The 15031-nt window shown below is 43.6% G+C and overlaps 1 protein-coding gene across 1 annotated transcript in view; it reads left to right on the top strand.

Annotated features, from left to right (window-relative positions):
• The window catches only part of LOC122797783 (ras-related protein Rab-10-like), a 521687-nt gene that overhangs the window by 185234 nt on the left and 321422 nt on the right, over positions 1–15031 (top strand). The window lies entirely within an intron of this gene.

Raw genomic sequence — 15031 nt, 5'->3', positions numbered from 1 at the left:
TGATTCCTGGGGTAAACCTACGATCTCCCATCCACAGGTCTAGATTTCTCTTGAACAGAGTCAGCGAGGTGCTCTGCCTCACATGGACCGGGATTTTATTCCACAACATAGGGAGTCTCTGAGTGATAAATCTATCCCTCCAGCACGTCCTATTTATATCCGTGCTAAGGTTTAAGTCGCTTGCTCTAGTGGTTTTGGTGGATTTGGATTTTTGAGGTGGAGCATGTCCATTAATTCTGGGTTGGACATGGCCTTGTATGTCAGGCACATGTCACCTCTGAGCAGACGGTATGCGACTGAATAGAGCTGGAGTTTCTTCAATCTGGCAGCATATGACAGATTTTGGAGTCCCTTTATCCTTTTGGTGAGGAACTTTTGGGGTCTCTCCAATTGCTGCAGATGTCGGGTGAGATACATCCTGAATGGGGCATTGTACTCGATCATTGGTCTGATAAGTGAAGAGTACAGGGGAACAATGACCTCACTAGATCTGGATGTGAATCCCTTCATGATCAGGTGGGCAATGTAGAAGGTCTTTATAACCACTTTAGCAATGTGAGTGTCAAAAGAAAGGCCACTGTCAACCTGGGTCCCCAGGTCCCTGATAACCTCTTCTGTGCTTAGTGGATTGCCACCTATATGGTAGCTTGGGGTTACCTTGTTTTTCCCGAAGGGTATGACTATACATTTTTTGGCATTTAACTTCAGGCCATGGCTCTGGCACCAGCTATCTGTTTCCGTGAGTCCCTTCTGAAGGATATCCGTGTCCGATGCACTTTCCACTATGGCACCCAGTTTGCAGTCGTCTGCAAACTTTGTCAGCCAAAGTCCTCCCATGTTGGCCTGTACTTCTGAGAAGTAGATGCCAAACAATAGGGGCCAAGGACCGAGCCCTGTGGGACACCACTTGTGACCGGCTTGGAGTCTGACACAGCGCCAGCAACTCTAACCCTGTGGGTTCTGTCCTTAAGCCAGTTTGCAACCCATCTTGTGACATATGGGTTTACATTTAAGCTGGTAAGTTTTTCTACAATACCCGAGTGGGGTATTGTGTCAGCCTTTGCAAGGTCAAGGTAGGCTGTATGGACTGCCTTTCCTCATCAATGGCCTTGGTGACTGTTTCAAGAAGTCAACCAAGTTCAAAAGGCATGATCTTCCCTTGACAAAGCCAAACTGGGTCGGGTCCAATGTCTGCAAGTCCCTATATCTTTGTTTATGAGCTCCATTATGATCCTCTCCATAGCTTTGCAGACTAGACTTGTTAAGCTTATGGGCGGTAATTACCAGGGTCCGTAGAGGCACCGCCTTTGTGGAGTGGGACCACAGTTGCCGTGACGCCACTCCTTGGGCACGTATCCTGTGGTAAGGCTGAGATTAAACAGCTGCCTTATGTGCGGGTTTAATTCCTCATTTAGCTCGTGTAGCACACAGCCGGGGACACCATCCGGTCCCATTGATGCTGTGTTTTTAGCTTTAGAGAGAGCAGCTTTCACCTGTGCATTTGAGATGTCCGGGAGGCTACACTCGGCTGGGATAGTTATCTCTCCTTTAGGGGAGAGGGGTGAAGTTTGCACTGAACCTGTCTGCCAGTATGTTGGCAATGTCTGTGGGTTCAGTGATTTTTGTATCATTTTGGACTAATTCTGAGCATATCTGGGAGTTTCCACCCAGGTTCCTAACATAGCTGAAAAAGGCCTTATGATTGTCCTTTGAATCCATGGCAATTTTTCTCTCAAAATTGGCCTTAGTTGATTTTATGAGTGCTCGTATTTTTTACTAATAATGATCAGGGGTGACTTCCCTTTTATGGATTTTGTTCTATCATGTAATAGCTTTCTCCTCTTATTGTAAAGTTTGTTAATGGCTGGGGTCCACCAGACTGGACGTTTGCCCTTTGTGGAAAGAGTCTTGGTTTTATTTGGGATTGCCTGATCCATGCAGTCCTGGAGGTGTTCATAGAAGGCATTTGTAAGGGCTTCCGCAGCTTGGGTTGTGGTTTCCTCTGGCTCAGGGGCCTTGAAGGATACCACACCAGTCTTGAGTAGTGTGAAGTTTGCTTTAGAGAAGTTCTTCACTATGGTCTTTTTGCTTGGGGTGGGGCGGGATGTGGATTTCCAGTGAGATTAGTTTATGATCAGATCTCACCAATGAGGGATATACTTCGGTGTGGAGCATTTTGTCCCCATGTTTGTGACAATGAGATCTAGTATATTTTCTCCTCTCGTGGGAACAGTGACTAGCTGTTCCATGGCATTTGAATTTATGAACTCCAGGAACCGTTGGGCTGGAAAGTTAGGGCTTGAGTAATGTTCCCAGTCTATATTCGGGTAGTTGAAGTCACCCAATATGATGGTGTTTGGAGCTACATTTATACCCTCCAGTGTCTTCAGGAAGGCTGTGTGGGGTTCCTGAGTTTGAGAGGGTGGCCTGTAGCATGCTACAATTTGTAGAGCAGTTTTGCCTATGGTTAGTTGCACCTGGATGGTTTCCGAAGCTTCGTGCATTGCCACCAACCTGGAGGTGTGAGTATCCTTTATGAATATGGATACACCCCCTCCTTTTGTGGTGTGGTCCAGGTTTTGGGGCCGGAACGCATGATATGAGGTAAAACCTAATAGTGCCGGGGTGCTCTCAGGAGCCTTGAACCAGGTTTCAGTTACAGCACAGACATCGATGTTCTCCATACTGAGAAGGGCCTCGAGTGCGTGCATTTTGAGATTTAGACTTCTGGCATTGAGCAGCATTACCCTCAGTTTCTTCCCATTTTTGTTTTCTAGGGTGGTAGGTTTAGAATTTGAGCCTTGCCTAAAAAGGCACTATGGGGTGGCAAGAGCCTTAGCCAATATCCGGAATCCCAGGGTGACAGGTGCAAGCCGTCCCTTGCGAAGCAGCGTGGCTTGTCAAGCATGTCATCCCAGGCAGACAGACACTGGATCCCCTTTGAATGACACCAGACATTAAGCCAATTGTTAAAGCTGATCATCTTGTCTCTATATTGTGGCATCATTCTTGGTGAAGGAAGGATACTGCTCAGGGTTAGGGTCATACCTGCCTGGGCTACATAATCAGAGAGCTCCTCTATGTCTCTTTTCATGTAGTCCAGGGAGGTACGTCTCAGGTCGTTCACACCAGCATGGACAATGACTGTGTCATATTTGTACTTGCCATGGAGTGACCCGAAGTGCTTGTGTTATGTGGCGGATTCTAGCGCCCGATAGGCAGCTTACTGTGACCCTCTCCTTGTTCAGCCTGGTGAGTGGGACGTCAGTGTGTCTGACTATGGAGTCACCTATGACAAGTATGTTTGGTGTTGTATTTGGCCTTAAGGGCTGTGACTGCTTTGCACACTGCTTTTGTGGTTTATGTGTTGCTTGTGGGGTGTCTTGAGGTAGCAGTTGTTTGGGTGTCTGCTTTGGAGGCCTCTGCTGTTTAGGTAAATTTTACTCAGAGCCTCCGAGTATGTCTTTGTGTGTTTATGTGTTTGATTCAGTGGAGTGGTAGCATTATGTGAGGCTGGTTTTGTGGTGTGTGTAGTTGCCTTCTCCTCCTGTCTGGTCTTGCCAGTCCTGAGTTGAGAGAGCTCAGCCTCCAGTTTGGCTAAATAGCTGCATCTCTAAGTATTTGTGTTATGTGGGAGGAGGAGAGGGTTGTCTGTGTACATGAGGCAGTTATAACATTGCCTCAAGATTCCCAGATTCACCAGCTGGACCGGAGAGGAGATTGACAACTGACCTTTGGACATGCTAGAATAATATTGGGAAATCCTTAATTGAAAACAAGGGCCAGTGGGGAGTGAGGGTGTAGTGCTTTTAATTTTTAGTGCTGACTTATATAATTGCTTTAGTGAGCAAGTGCCAGGTAACTTGAGTGCAATGTGTTACAAGTAACTAAATGCAAAACGACAAACAGTAACTTTCTTTCAAGTGAAACAAGGAAATAAGTACAGTAAGCAATGCAGATATCACTAGTGATCCACAGAAGCGCTGAGAAGTTGCGTATTAGGTGGAATTAGCTTCCAGGAAATAACAAGCAAACAAACAACAAGCATATAAACAAAGCTAGATTCAGTAGGCCTGGATCTAGTCTATGCTAGAGCAAACAAGGTGAACCAATTTCAGTAAGATACAGTTCAAATATTCAGGCACTATAAACCTTTAACCAGAAAATTCCCAGCTCAGAAGGGCAGGGTCCAGCCTCTTCTCCCACAAGAGTGCAGACCACGAACCTTCTTAATGTAAAATAACTGGCCTGAAGCCCAAGTGCCTAAACCAGAACTAATACACTTGGACACTGGGCTCTCAATCAGCAGTTCCCAACTTAGAAGGATGAAAGCTACCTGTCCTGCCACCACAGTGCTTGCCACAAACCTTCCTAATGTAAAACAACTGTTCTGAAGCCCAAGTGCTTAATCCAAAAGACTTGAATGATAGCTACACTTTAATCAAGTTACAACCAAGCAGTAATAAATACCATTGAATACTTTAGAGAATGTCTGGATTAGTGCTCAAGTTACACAAACAAAGCTAGATCCAGCAGGCCCGAATCCAGTCTATGCCACAGCAAACAAGGCGCACCAACTTCAGTAAGGAACAGTTCAGATATGCATGCACTATAAGCCTTTAACCAGAAATTCCCAGCTCAGAAGGGCAGAGTCCAGCCTCTCCTCCCACAAGAGTGCAGACCACGAACCCTCTTAATGTAAAATAACTGGCTTGAAAGCCCAAGTGCTTAAACCAGAATTAATACACTTTTAGAATAACAGACACTGAGCCCTCAATCAGCAGTTCTCAACCTAGAAGGATGTAAGCTACCTGTTCTGCCACAACAGTGCAGACCACAAACCCTCTCAGTGCAAAACAACTAACTGGTCCGAAGCCCAAGTGTTTAAACCAAAAGGCTTAGAATGAGTTACACCAAGCAGTAATAAATACAATTGAGTATTTTAAGATGATGCAAAAGTAAAAAGAAGTAGGTAAAAACACAAGTACAGTAAAAGCAGATGAAAATTTTTTTTTTTTTTTTTTGTGTCATTATTTGTTTAAGTGAAATGGAGCAGAGCGGCACCAGTTTGTGTGCCGCTCAGCTCAGCCCAGCAGGGGGTGTCCAGTGCTATTAAGCTTTGTTTACCTTGGAGGTGCATGTTTGAGCGTGTTTGCATGGTGCACCGCTGTGCTGAGCATTCCCATTCAAGGGGGTGTGTCCAGACTGCTGAGCATTTCCTATACTAGTGGCACAGGTTTGTGAGCCGCACCGCAATGCTTAGCAGGGAAGGCAGTTAAAAAATAAATAAATAAAATGAAGGTGGAATGCATCATAGTTAACCAATCACACAGGATGCATCTGCAGCAGAGCACTATAAAGTATGCATACACCCCACAATCTGATTTTCCACCATAGTCTGCACCATTGGAGTACAGCTTTGGGAATTTTAACTCAGAATACTAGGGACAACTGCTGTTGTGTTACATCTGTATGTGCTAGATGCTGAGGTTAGTGCTGCTGCTAATGCTGCTGACAATAGGTCTAGACTGAGAAGGAGAAGAGTGTACAAGCCTAGGGTAACCTATCAGGAGCTACAGGAGCCGGAGATTGTAGAGCGCTACAGGGTGGAACGGGACATACTACAAGAACTCACCAAGCTCTGCTGCCCTCAGCTCAGACCCAGAGCCAACAGAGGAAAACCCATCCCATTGGAACCAAATGTATGTGTAGCCCTTAGAATACCTGCTACAGGTACTTTTCAAAGACCAACTGGGGACATGATGGAGGTCTCACAGGCATCAGCATATACATGCTTTGAGTAACCAGGGTACTCCACCAGTTCCTGGATGCCATGCAAACACATGCCAGTGAGCACATATATTTACCCCGCATCCCTGAGGAGAGGGCCAGCAGTACGCATCTCTTCTACCATGTAGTACACTACCCTGACGTACTGGGTGCCATAGACTGCACTGATGTACACATCAAAGGAAGGCCTGGTAAGGAGGGCAGAGTCTACGTCAACTGCAAGGGATATCACTTCATCAACTGCCAAGTTGTGTACAATACCCAGGGCATTATCATGAATGTATATGCTGGCAGCTATCACAACTCCCATATCTGGCACACATCACAGCTGTACCAGATGACTGCCAGGAGAGACATACCATATGGCCATCTACTGAGGGATGCTGGCTATGCATTGGAACCGTGGATGATGACACCCATCAGAAATGCACACACACACCTACCAAAGAATGCCATAATGAGGCATATGCATAAAGTATGAACCTCATAGAGTGTGTGTTTGGGCTTGCTCAAGTAATGGTTCCAGTGCCATAATATATCAGGTGTAGCCCGCAGTACTCTCCGGCACATGTGCACAGATGTTCACAGTATGTGCTATGCTACACAATAAGATCCTGTGGAAATATCTGCAGCAGGATCATCACAGGGAAGGGACACACAGCTCCCCACCAGTGCCTAGGTCCCCACAGCCACACCCACAAGGGGACTCTTAGGAGGAACCCCCTGAGGCTTTCCCTGTAGGCAGACATAGGCGTGCCCAGTATGCCCTGGGCTTGGCAAAGAGGCAATGCATAGCACATGCACTGACAACCTACTTCAACTCACATGCATACTAAAAAGGATGCCAGCCACACCACACAACCTGTAGCTTACCATGCATTGGCTGTGTACTGCGTGCATCAGAGTCAGCCCTGAAACACAGGTCTCTCAAATGCTGTATTCACAAGGTAAGTCACTCTCCTTTACAACAAATGTACAGGGTACTAGCCTATGGTAGCATATGTATGGACCTGCTGCATGCATGTAAGGGAATAGAGTAGGTTGCTAGGCTACTTACAGAGAACTAACAGCTACTTGGGATAACAGGTACTCTGTCTAATACTGTGCCCCATAATATCCATAAGGCCACATGGCTTGAAACCCACTACAGTATGCAAAGAAAATGCCAAACACTGTGGTCATAGGACAGAAGCACTACTGTCAATGCCAGAGTCCACTACCCCCCAACACATCAGTGTTCCCATTTAACTGGAGTATAAGTGTGAAGGATATATCTGCAGACCACACAATCCCAGGGCTATCAAAAAGAACCTGCCCAAATGTCCTATTTTTCACAAAATGCAGGGGTTACAACAACAGTCACAGTGTATGTCTGTCTGTCTACTGTTGATAGTGTGAGGAATTAAACCTCTCCTTCTGGTGGCTGCTGTGGCTCACTGGGCTACATCCAATAACATGGCTGATGGTGTTGATGGTTAGAAGCTAGCTGCACCTACAACTTTGCATGTGAGGTACTCATATGGTAGGAGTCTTACAGACTGTCAGTATGCCACAATCTGTTCATGCCAGAAAGCTGGACAAAGACAAAGACAATGGGTGGCAGAGAGCCAAACATACAGACATTATACATGCTCTGAGTAACCTGGTAGGTGGCTAGTATAACAGCAGGTTGCAACAGGTCATATTAGCAGCAGGATGTAAAGGCCATTACTTAAATGTGTCAGTACCTTTCAGTGGGCTCCATTTAGTAGTATATTACCGGGAAACCACAACAATATGAGGAAGAGATCAGACATATGGGGCAGAATACTGGACATCCTGCAAAAAACATGTACAGTCAGAGGTATGTAGACTGTCACCCTGTGTGTGCTGTTACAGCATGTACCCCAGTCACATCATACCTACAACCACATAGAGCAGGAAATCTGCACAAAGCTATAAATAGTAGTGGGACAAAGGCTCAATTACAGGGGGAAAGATTAACTACTGGCCAGACAAAAGTAGAAAGTTCAGAGAATAACAGGTCATGCATTAGCATGGGATTCCTGATGTGTATGGAGTCAGTAACTCCAATGTCTGTCAGCATTTCCTAATGTCAACCTGTAATGATTTGCCAATAATGTGCCAGACATTCACAATGTTATGTACAATGTAACATACATATGCAGAACTCTGTACATTCTATTACAATCTTTACAGATGATAGGTATGAGACATATATTATACTCAGCACACAGCCAGGGAAAGCCTTGGACAAAATATCATGGAGGTGACTGTTGAATCAGATGCAGCAGCCAATTGGGTGCAGCACACAAAATCCTGGACTGGAGTACAGGTAGGTATGGCCTGGAGTCACCTTGTAAGTGCTTATAGTCACATTGGGCATCCTCTTATACTTAGCTTAACTTGTACCCATGTCTAATGCATCATTTGCCTAAGGAACTGATGTGTGAAAATATGTCTGGGTATACAGACAGCTATGTATACGTAGCTGACTCTCCCTATCCCCCTCACACATGATTACCCAATCTATCAGTATGTGGCATATATATATATATATATATATATATATATATATATATATATATATATATATATATTATATTTTATGTATGTCTATTTATATCTATAGCTAAGCTATATATATATATATATATATATATATATATATATATATATATATATATATATATATATATATATATATTTATACATATATATTTATACATACATATATATATATATATATATATATATATATATATATATATTTATGTTACACACATATATATATATATATATATATATATATATATATATATATATATATATATATATATAAGTTACATATATATATATATATATATATATATATATATATATATATATATATATATCTATATAGAGAGAGAGAGAGAGAGAGAGATACATAAAGGTGTAGAGTGATTTAGACCCTCCACATATATCTATATAACACAGTCACATAACACATACACACACACACACACATATATATATATATATATATATATATATATATATATATGTGTGTGTGTGTGTGTGTGTGTGTGTGTACATATATATATATATCAGTACTTAACACATGTCTATATGTGTGTGGGGATGTACCAGTGTCCAAAATTACATGCAGGATGCTGGGTTTATCGGCATCTACACACACAGCAGTTGTTTGATGGTAATAGGCCAAGGCCACATAATGACAGAATCCACCCAAGCCACAGAACCCTCTGCCTGTGGAATGTCACCCAATAGACAGACAATGGTGAGCAGATGGTGCAATGTGCAACAGCTTCAGTGCAGAACTTGGCCAGGCCATATTGTCACCGGCCCATTCTCCAGCTAACAAACTGCAACCAGCCAGAGATGGTGAAACTGGTACTTGTACACACATAGCAGGGGTATTAACAGGTACCCCATTGCTAGGACCCTAGGTATATTAAAACATAAAGCAGGTTCACTCTGCAGGCCACACGTGCTGTGTAATACAGAGCCACTTTGCGTAGTCCACAAGTACTGTGGCTGCAGCTACATTTACAACAGATTTAACAGATAGTGCATGCTATAAGTACTGCGAGCTATAGTGTATAATAGTAGGGAGGTAGGGGTTTTCAGCCACTGTGTGTGGGTGTGTGTGTGTGTGTGTGTGTGTGTGTGTGTGTGTGTGTGTGTGTGTGTGTGTGTGTGTGTGTGTGTGTAGATATTTCCCTAACAGCGGTACAGACATGCCCATCTGGACTATGTCTGTGCAATGGTGAATCATTTAGGGCCCTATGACTAGCGTCCTCCTGAACATTGGCCTCCCTGTCAACATCTACTGATGTCACTCACCTTAACATCACTGGATGACATTCTAATAACAGATAAGCTCTGTGGTGCATGTGACAAGTACATAGTGCTGTAGTGTATACTAATAGATAGGGGTTCTATTTTCAGTAAGGCAACTCTGGGTGTGTGTGTGTGTGTGTAAATACATCCCCTTGCAGCAGTGTGCCTGTCTCACCTATTGATCTGCAATGGTTATACATTTTAAGGCACTATGCCTACCTGTCAGCCTCCCCACTGGCCTCCTTTATAAGGCCTGCTGATGTCATTCACCTTAACAGCACTGGCTGACAATTTCAAAACAGATAAGTTCTGTCACACATGTGATAATTACTTAGTGATATAGTGTATAATAATAGATAGGTATGGGGTTCTAATATCACTAAAAACAACGCTGGGTGTGTGAGTGCACAAATATATTCTCATGCAGCAGTACACATATGGCCATATGGGTGTGCAATTGTCATGCATTTTACTGCCCTATGACTAGCTGCTGGCCCTAAGTAGCCCACATCTACCTAGCCATAAATGCTATCCGCCACCACCTACATTTGTATGTACAGAACACCCAGGTGACAAGTATCAAGGGTAGCAGGCCTTGTCACAGGGTATGCATGCATGATTACACTGTCTGCCCCCATTGTCCCTGCCACACTGTTCTACACATATGCACCTAGGTAACCATGTTCATATACAGCTGTAGCTTGCTGATGTCAGATTTCTGCTGAGCTGCCATGCCATGCCATCCTGAGCTGCAGCATTTTTACCAAGTCTCCATAGCGTAGCCAGTCAGACCCCTGGAACAGAAACATACACAGTTTGTGAGACACCTGTCATATCTGCAACACTACCACTAATCTAACATCATGCAACCAAAGTACACAAACTTTGATGTGTACTTATGACAAATGCCAGCATACAGTGGCTATCATGGCATAACACTACCTACAGCACTACAAATATATATGTAATGTAATATAGTCACCCTGTGTATCAGACACATATTTGCATGTCCCTGCATTGATTGTATGGGTGGCAGGGATGTGGCACAGGTATTATCACATGCACAGCGTGTGGTGTTGGGGTGCCAGTGGCCAAGCTGTGCCAGACAGTTGACAGCTTGTGTGTGAGTAAGGAAGAAGTGCTGGTTAGCTGGGCCATGGAGTGGTGTCGTATTTGTCTGTTGGTGACCTGCATGTGACAGTTATGTTTGAATGTGTATGTGTACACAGTCAAGGCAGGTGCTAGCCCTACATGTGTATATATTGGACAGCTGTGGATCGTACATGACAAATTGGAAAGTTCACCATCTCCAGCCATGAACACAGAAAATGGCTCTGCCAGGAGTGGAACTGTCACCACCATGCCCAAAGTCAGATGCGGTGCTAGTGGCTGACGGTGACTGGTGTCTGCTGGGCCCGTGTCCCCCATGGGACCACCCAGGACCACGTGCCCATGCCCTGCCACATAGTGGTGTGGACAGCATGCTCCTTTCTGTAGTGCTGGAGGTATTGCCACTACGGAGTGTGAGTCTACATTACCACATATACTCTTGGAAGATGGTGTTGCTGACCTATGTCCAAGTTTCTGATGCCATACTCCCACCAGATGTTCCAGCACAGACAATGCGTGGTCCAGGACTGACTGTGTGTCACCCCACTGTCTGTCCGCTATATCAGTGAAATGATCCATGGCATCACCAATGTGGTGGAGGGAGTCACTGTTGTCAGACTATGCTGCATCCGTGATCCTGAGCATCCTTCTGGTGTTCTATTCAGAACATGCCTGTGCCTCCAATGATGGACTGAAACATGTATCAAATGACCTGTGATGTGACACCTGTGACAGGTGGTGGATGGGCAGCAGTCCTCCTTCAAGCACCCCTGTCAGTCTGCCTGTGTGGGACCTCATCAGCTGCCTAGCTATGGCTACTGTCTACGCTCACTGATGCCTTAGTTGCCACACCCTCCTGTTTGATGTTGCCACACTCTGTCCAATATCTGTGGCAGCAGGGGACTGGGAAAGTGTGGACATACTGAATGTGTGTGTGGACAATGGGGGAGGAAGTGGGATGTCAACCCCTGGGACAGATTCAGCCCCCAACAACCCCACCTGTGCCTCACTATGGCCACCATCATTATCAGAGTCCAATGAGACACTGACATCAGGTTGTGTGGGGGACAAACTCCAAACCCCATGTTCACCTGTGTGGAGGAAGACAAAATAAGTACATTACTACCTGCACTATTATATATGGTAATACACACACACACACACACACACACACACACACACACACACACACACACACACACACATACACACACACGAGGAGCCACAACTGCATTACACATACCACATCTTATTTCTGATCCTATGCACAACACACAAGCAGACTACAATATACACAGACAAGACAGACCCTTTATAACATGCACTGCAGTTATGTCTGTTTAATGTTGTCAGTACTATACACCTGTGTGATAAGCAATATGTCAGTGTATGTGATAGACCTTCACCTAATACACGGTGCACCTGTCTTGAGAACACTATGCTAGTTATGGTATCACTGCCTCAGGGATGTACCATCTCCATATTGTGTGTGGACAGGCATCTGTGTGTGATTGCCTCCTGTATAGCAGACTGCATAGACCTTCTCAAATATATGTGCAAATGTGTTACTGCTTCTGCAAATGCACAACTGTGATTACCCATTCAGTGCACTTCAGTTAACCCCTCCAAAATTGAACATACAAGTATTGTACTCTGACTAAGCATAACAGTTGTGCCTAGGGCAAAATGGCAACCCTTAACCATCTTAGGGTATATATAATCCACAAAACAACAGTATCACACTTACCAGGTACAGGACCTTGGACTCTGGCCACACCTGATGGATCTATGAAAATGGGAGGGATAGGTATTGTCATCAGTACTAAATGTGGCATTATTACAGGGTAATATGTGCATATATCCACATGTACAGTAGCTAATGTGATACTGCCTACATGAGATTCATGCATGACAGAGATACTAGGTAAACTGTACATTAATACATAGAATGCAGGTGTATACAATAAACTATTTGTGGGCGGATATATTTGTGATATGTGCAAACCATATCTGACTATTGGGTTGGCTACCTGACCCATATACAGTTGCAGATAGTATATTTGCAGTTTACAGCTATTACAGTTTTATACTTGCTTGCAGCACCATACCTCAGGTCAAGAATGCATGAAATGCAATGGTTAACACAAGACAGTCCTGATTTTCACAGTATACCTTGTGTTTTCCTGGTATTGCTTCAGATGTTAGTGCAGAACAAATGCCATAATGCATATATCTTGTAGTACAGCTTTAAATCTACAGTTTAGCATAACACTCTTTCTTAGCTAACCTTAACTCAGTAAGTGGTATTCTTTGTGTTTTTTATTTCAGAGCAATTGTTATACATGATTTCATGAACAACAGCCCTACTTACACACATACTGCACAACACAGCTTTATTAGGGATACCTACATGCAGTTATTGTTATATTTTTGAGTCTTTATCGCAGAACAGTTGATATAATGCAGGTGTTACAATACAGATGTAATTCCATAATTATTGCAGTAGAAAGTTTATTTTATTAACATTATCAGGTTGAATGCTTTAATCTTTATTGCAGTATACTTGGCAGCAGATAGTTATTGCAGTACAGGCCTACGTCTACATTCATTGAAATACACAAAGCTACACAGTATGTACCTACTGGCAGTGTCTGAATTACTCTATCTTGTGTATTGGACTATAGATTGCAAATTAATCTGTACTTATCACACTCACAGTGCAACCTGGCCAGGTGCCCTGCATGGGCCTCTAGGTTGTGAGCTCTCTCCTCTGCAGCTGTAGGGAGAGAAGCACACCATTATGCATACCTGTCTATCACACATTCAGATTAGGTATTCGTAAAACAATGCTAACAATACCTACAAACTTGAGGGGTATTCCCATCCCAAGTATCCTGAACCCAGGTGCCCAGAAGTCCCCTTTTCCGATGCTTCAGATCATCATAGTGATGACGGACCTGCTCACCTACGTGGGGGATACCTGTTGCACTGGTGAGATCACTTGCCAGCCAGTCCCAGGCCTCTAACTTGTACTTTGATCCCTGGTACTCACCCTGCAGCAGCTGGATGTCATGGTATTTCACTAGACTCCAGAATGCCCCACCACTGCACCCAGAAGCATGCACCCCCTCCAACACCTGCCATAGTTCCTGCCAAGTTCAAACTCCAACTGGTTCTGCTGTATTCCTGCCTATTGCACTTAATATAGCCTGTTTTCCCACACTTTAATGCACTTCAACGCCACTGAGCAATTTTTAAAAATGCAGTGCATCACTTAGCACTGCACAAACCAGCTGAGCTCAACTGAGCAGTGCTTAAACTGGCAAATGCTTAGCAGTGCTTCACACCACTTAACAGTGCGCAAACCAGCTAAGCAGAGCTGCACTGTCCCAAGCAGTGCTAAGCAGTGCTAAAACATTTCTAGATGAGCGCAGCAAAGCAGGATTTAAAAGTAATTGGAATAATTTGCATTTGCAAAATAAATGCTTAATAACCTGTGTATTCAAACTGTGCACCAACGGCTGTCACTCTAACCATTTGGCTACGTGGATGTGTAGAATGCTGCTATACTTTTAGATATACCTCTGAGCTATGTTAAAGCACTCCTGAGCACCGCGCCGCACCAAGCAAACCTGTGCATCTGTGCTTGAACTTGACCTTTGCATTCATAATTAAATGTATCCGGTTTCTATTTTTAGATGTCTGGCATGTGTCAATTGTTGTGCGCCATGCTGCACAAACATTAAAAAATATATAATAATAAAATCCAAAGACCATATACGCTGTCCCCTATGGCAATGAAACGTGATGGAACTCCAAAAATATACTTCACAGCATACAATACTAGATGTTCAGTAAAAACTTTAATTTGTGACAAAGTGAGTGCTTTTGCCAACAGGCTTCTTCAGACTTGTAATAATATACACAGTACTTCAAACTTTTAAAAGGCCCTCCATGGGCTGTGATTGGTTACGAACTCTGTATCAAAGGCACATTCCAATTTAAAGTGCTAGGTACATCGCATCAGACTTCTTTGCAAATTACAAGATTAAAGAGTCCATAAACTTAGACAAGCTCATTAATAAAAATATAAAACATTGTAAAAAATACTATACTGTTTAAAAATCAGATATGTACGTTCATGTTAATTCTATATAAAAGAAATTCATAAACATGAGAAACATGTTACAAGGACTGCAGGGTTACACGCAATCATAAAGTGCAAAAACAATTTCAGCCATTCTTAACAGCTATTGTACACAAATCAAGCATGTGTAAAACGTCA

The sequence above is a fragment of the Protopterus annectens genome, chromosome 3.part1 (assembly GCF_019279795.1).
Source record: "Protopterus annectens isolate FY-2018-M chromosome 3.part1, PAN1.0, whole genome shotgun sequence".
NCBI classification, from domain to species: Eukaryota; Metazoa; Chordata; order Ceratodontiformes; family Protopteridae; genus Protopterus; species Protopterus annectens.
Note: the sequence above shows the minus strand (reverse complement) of the source record. Positions and strands in the feature narration are given on the sequence as shown.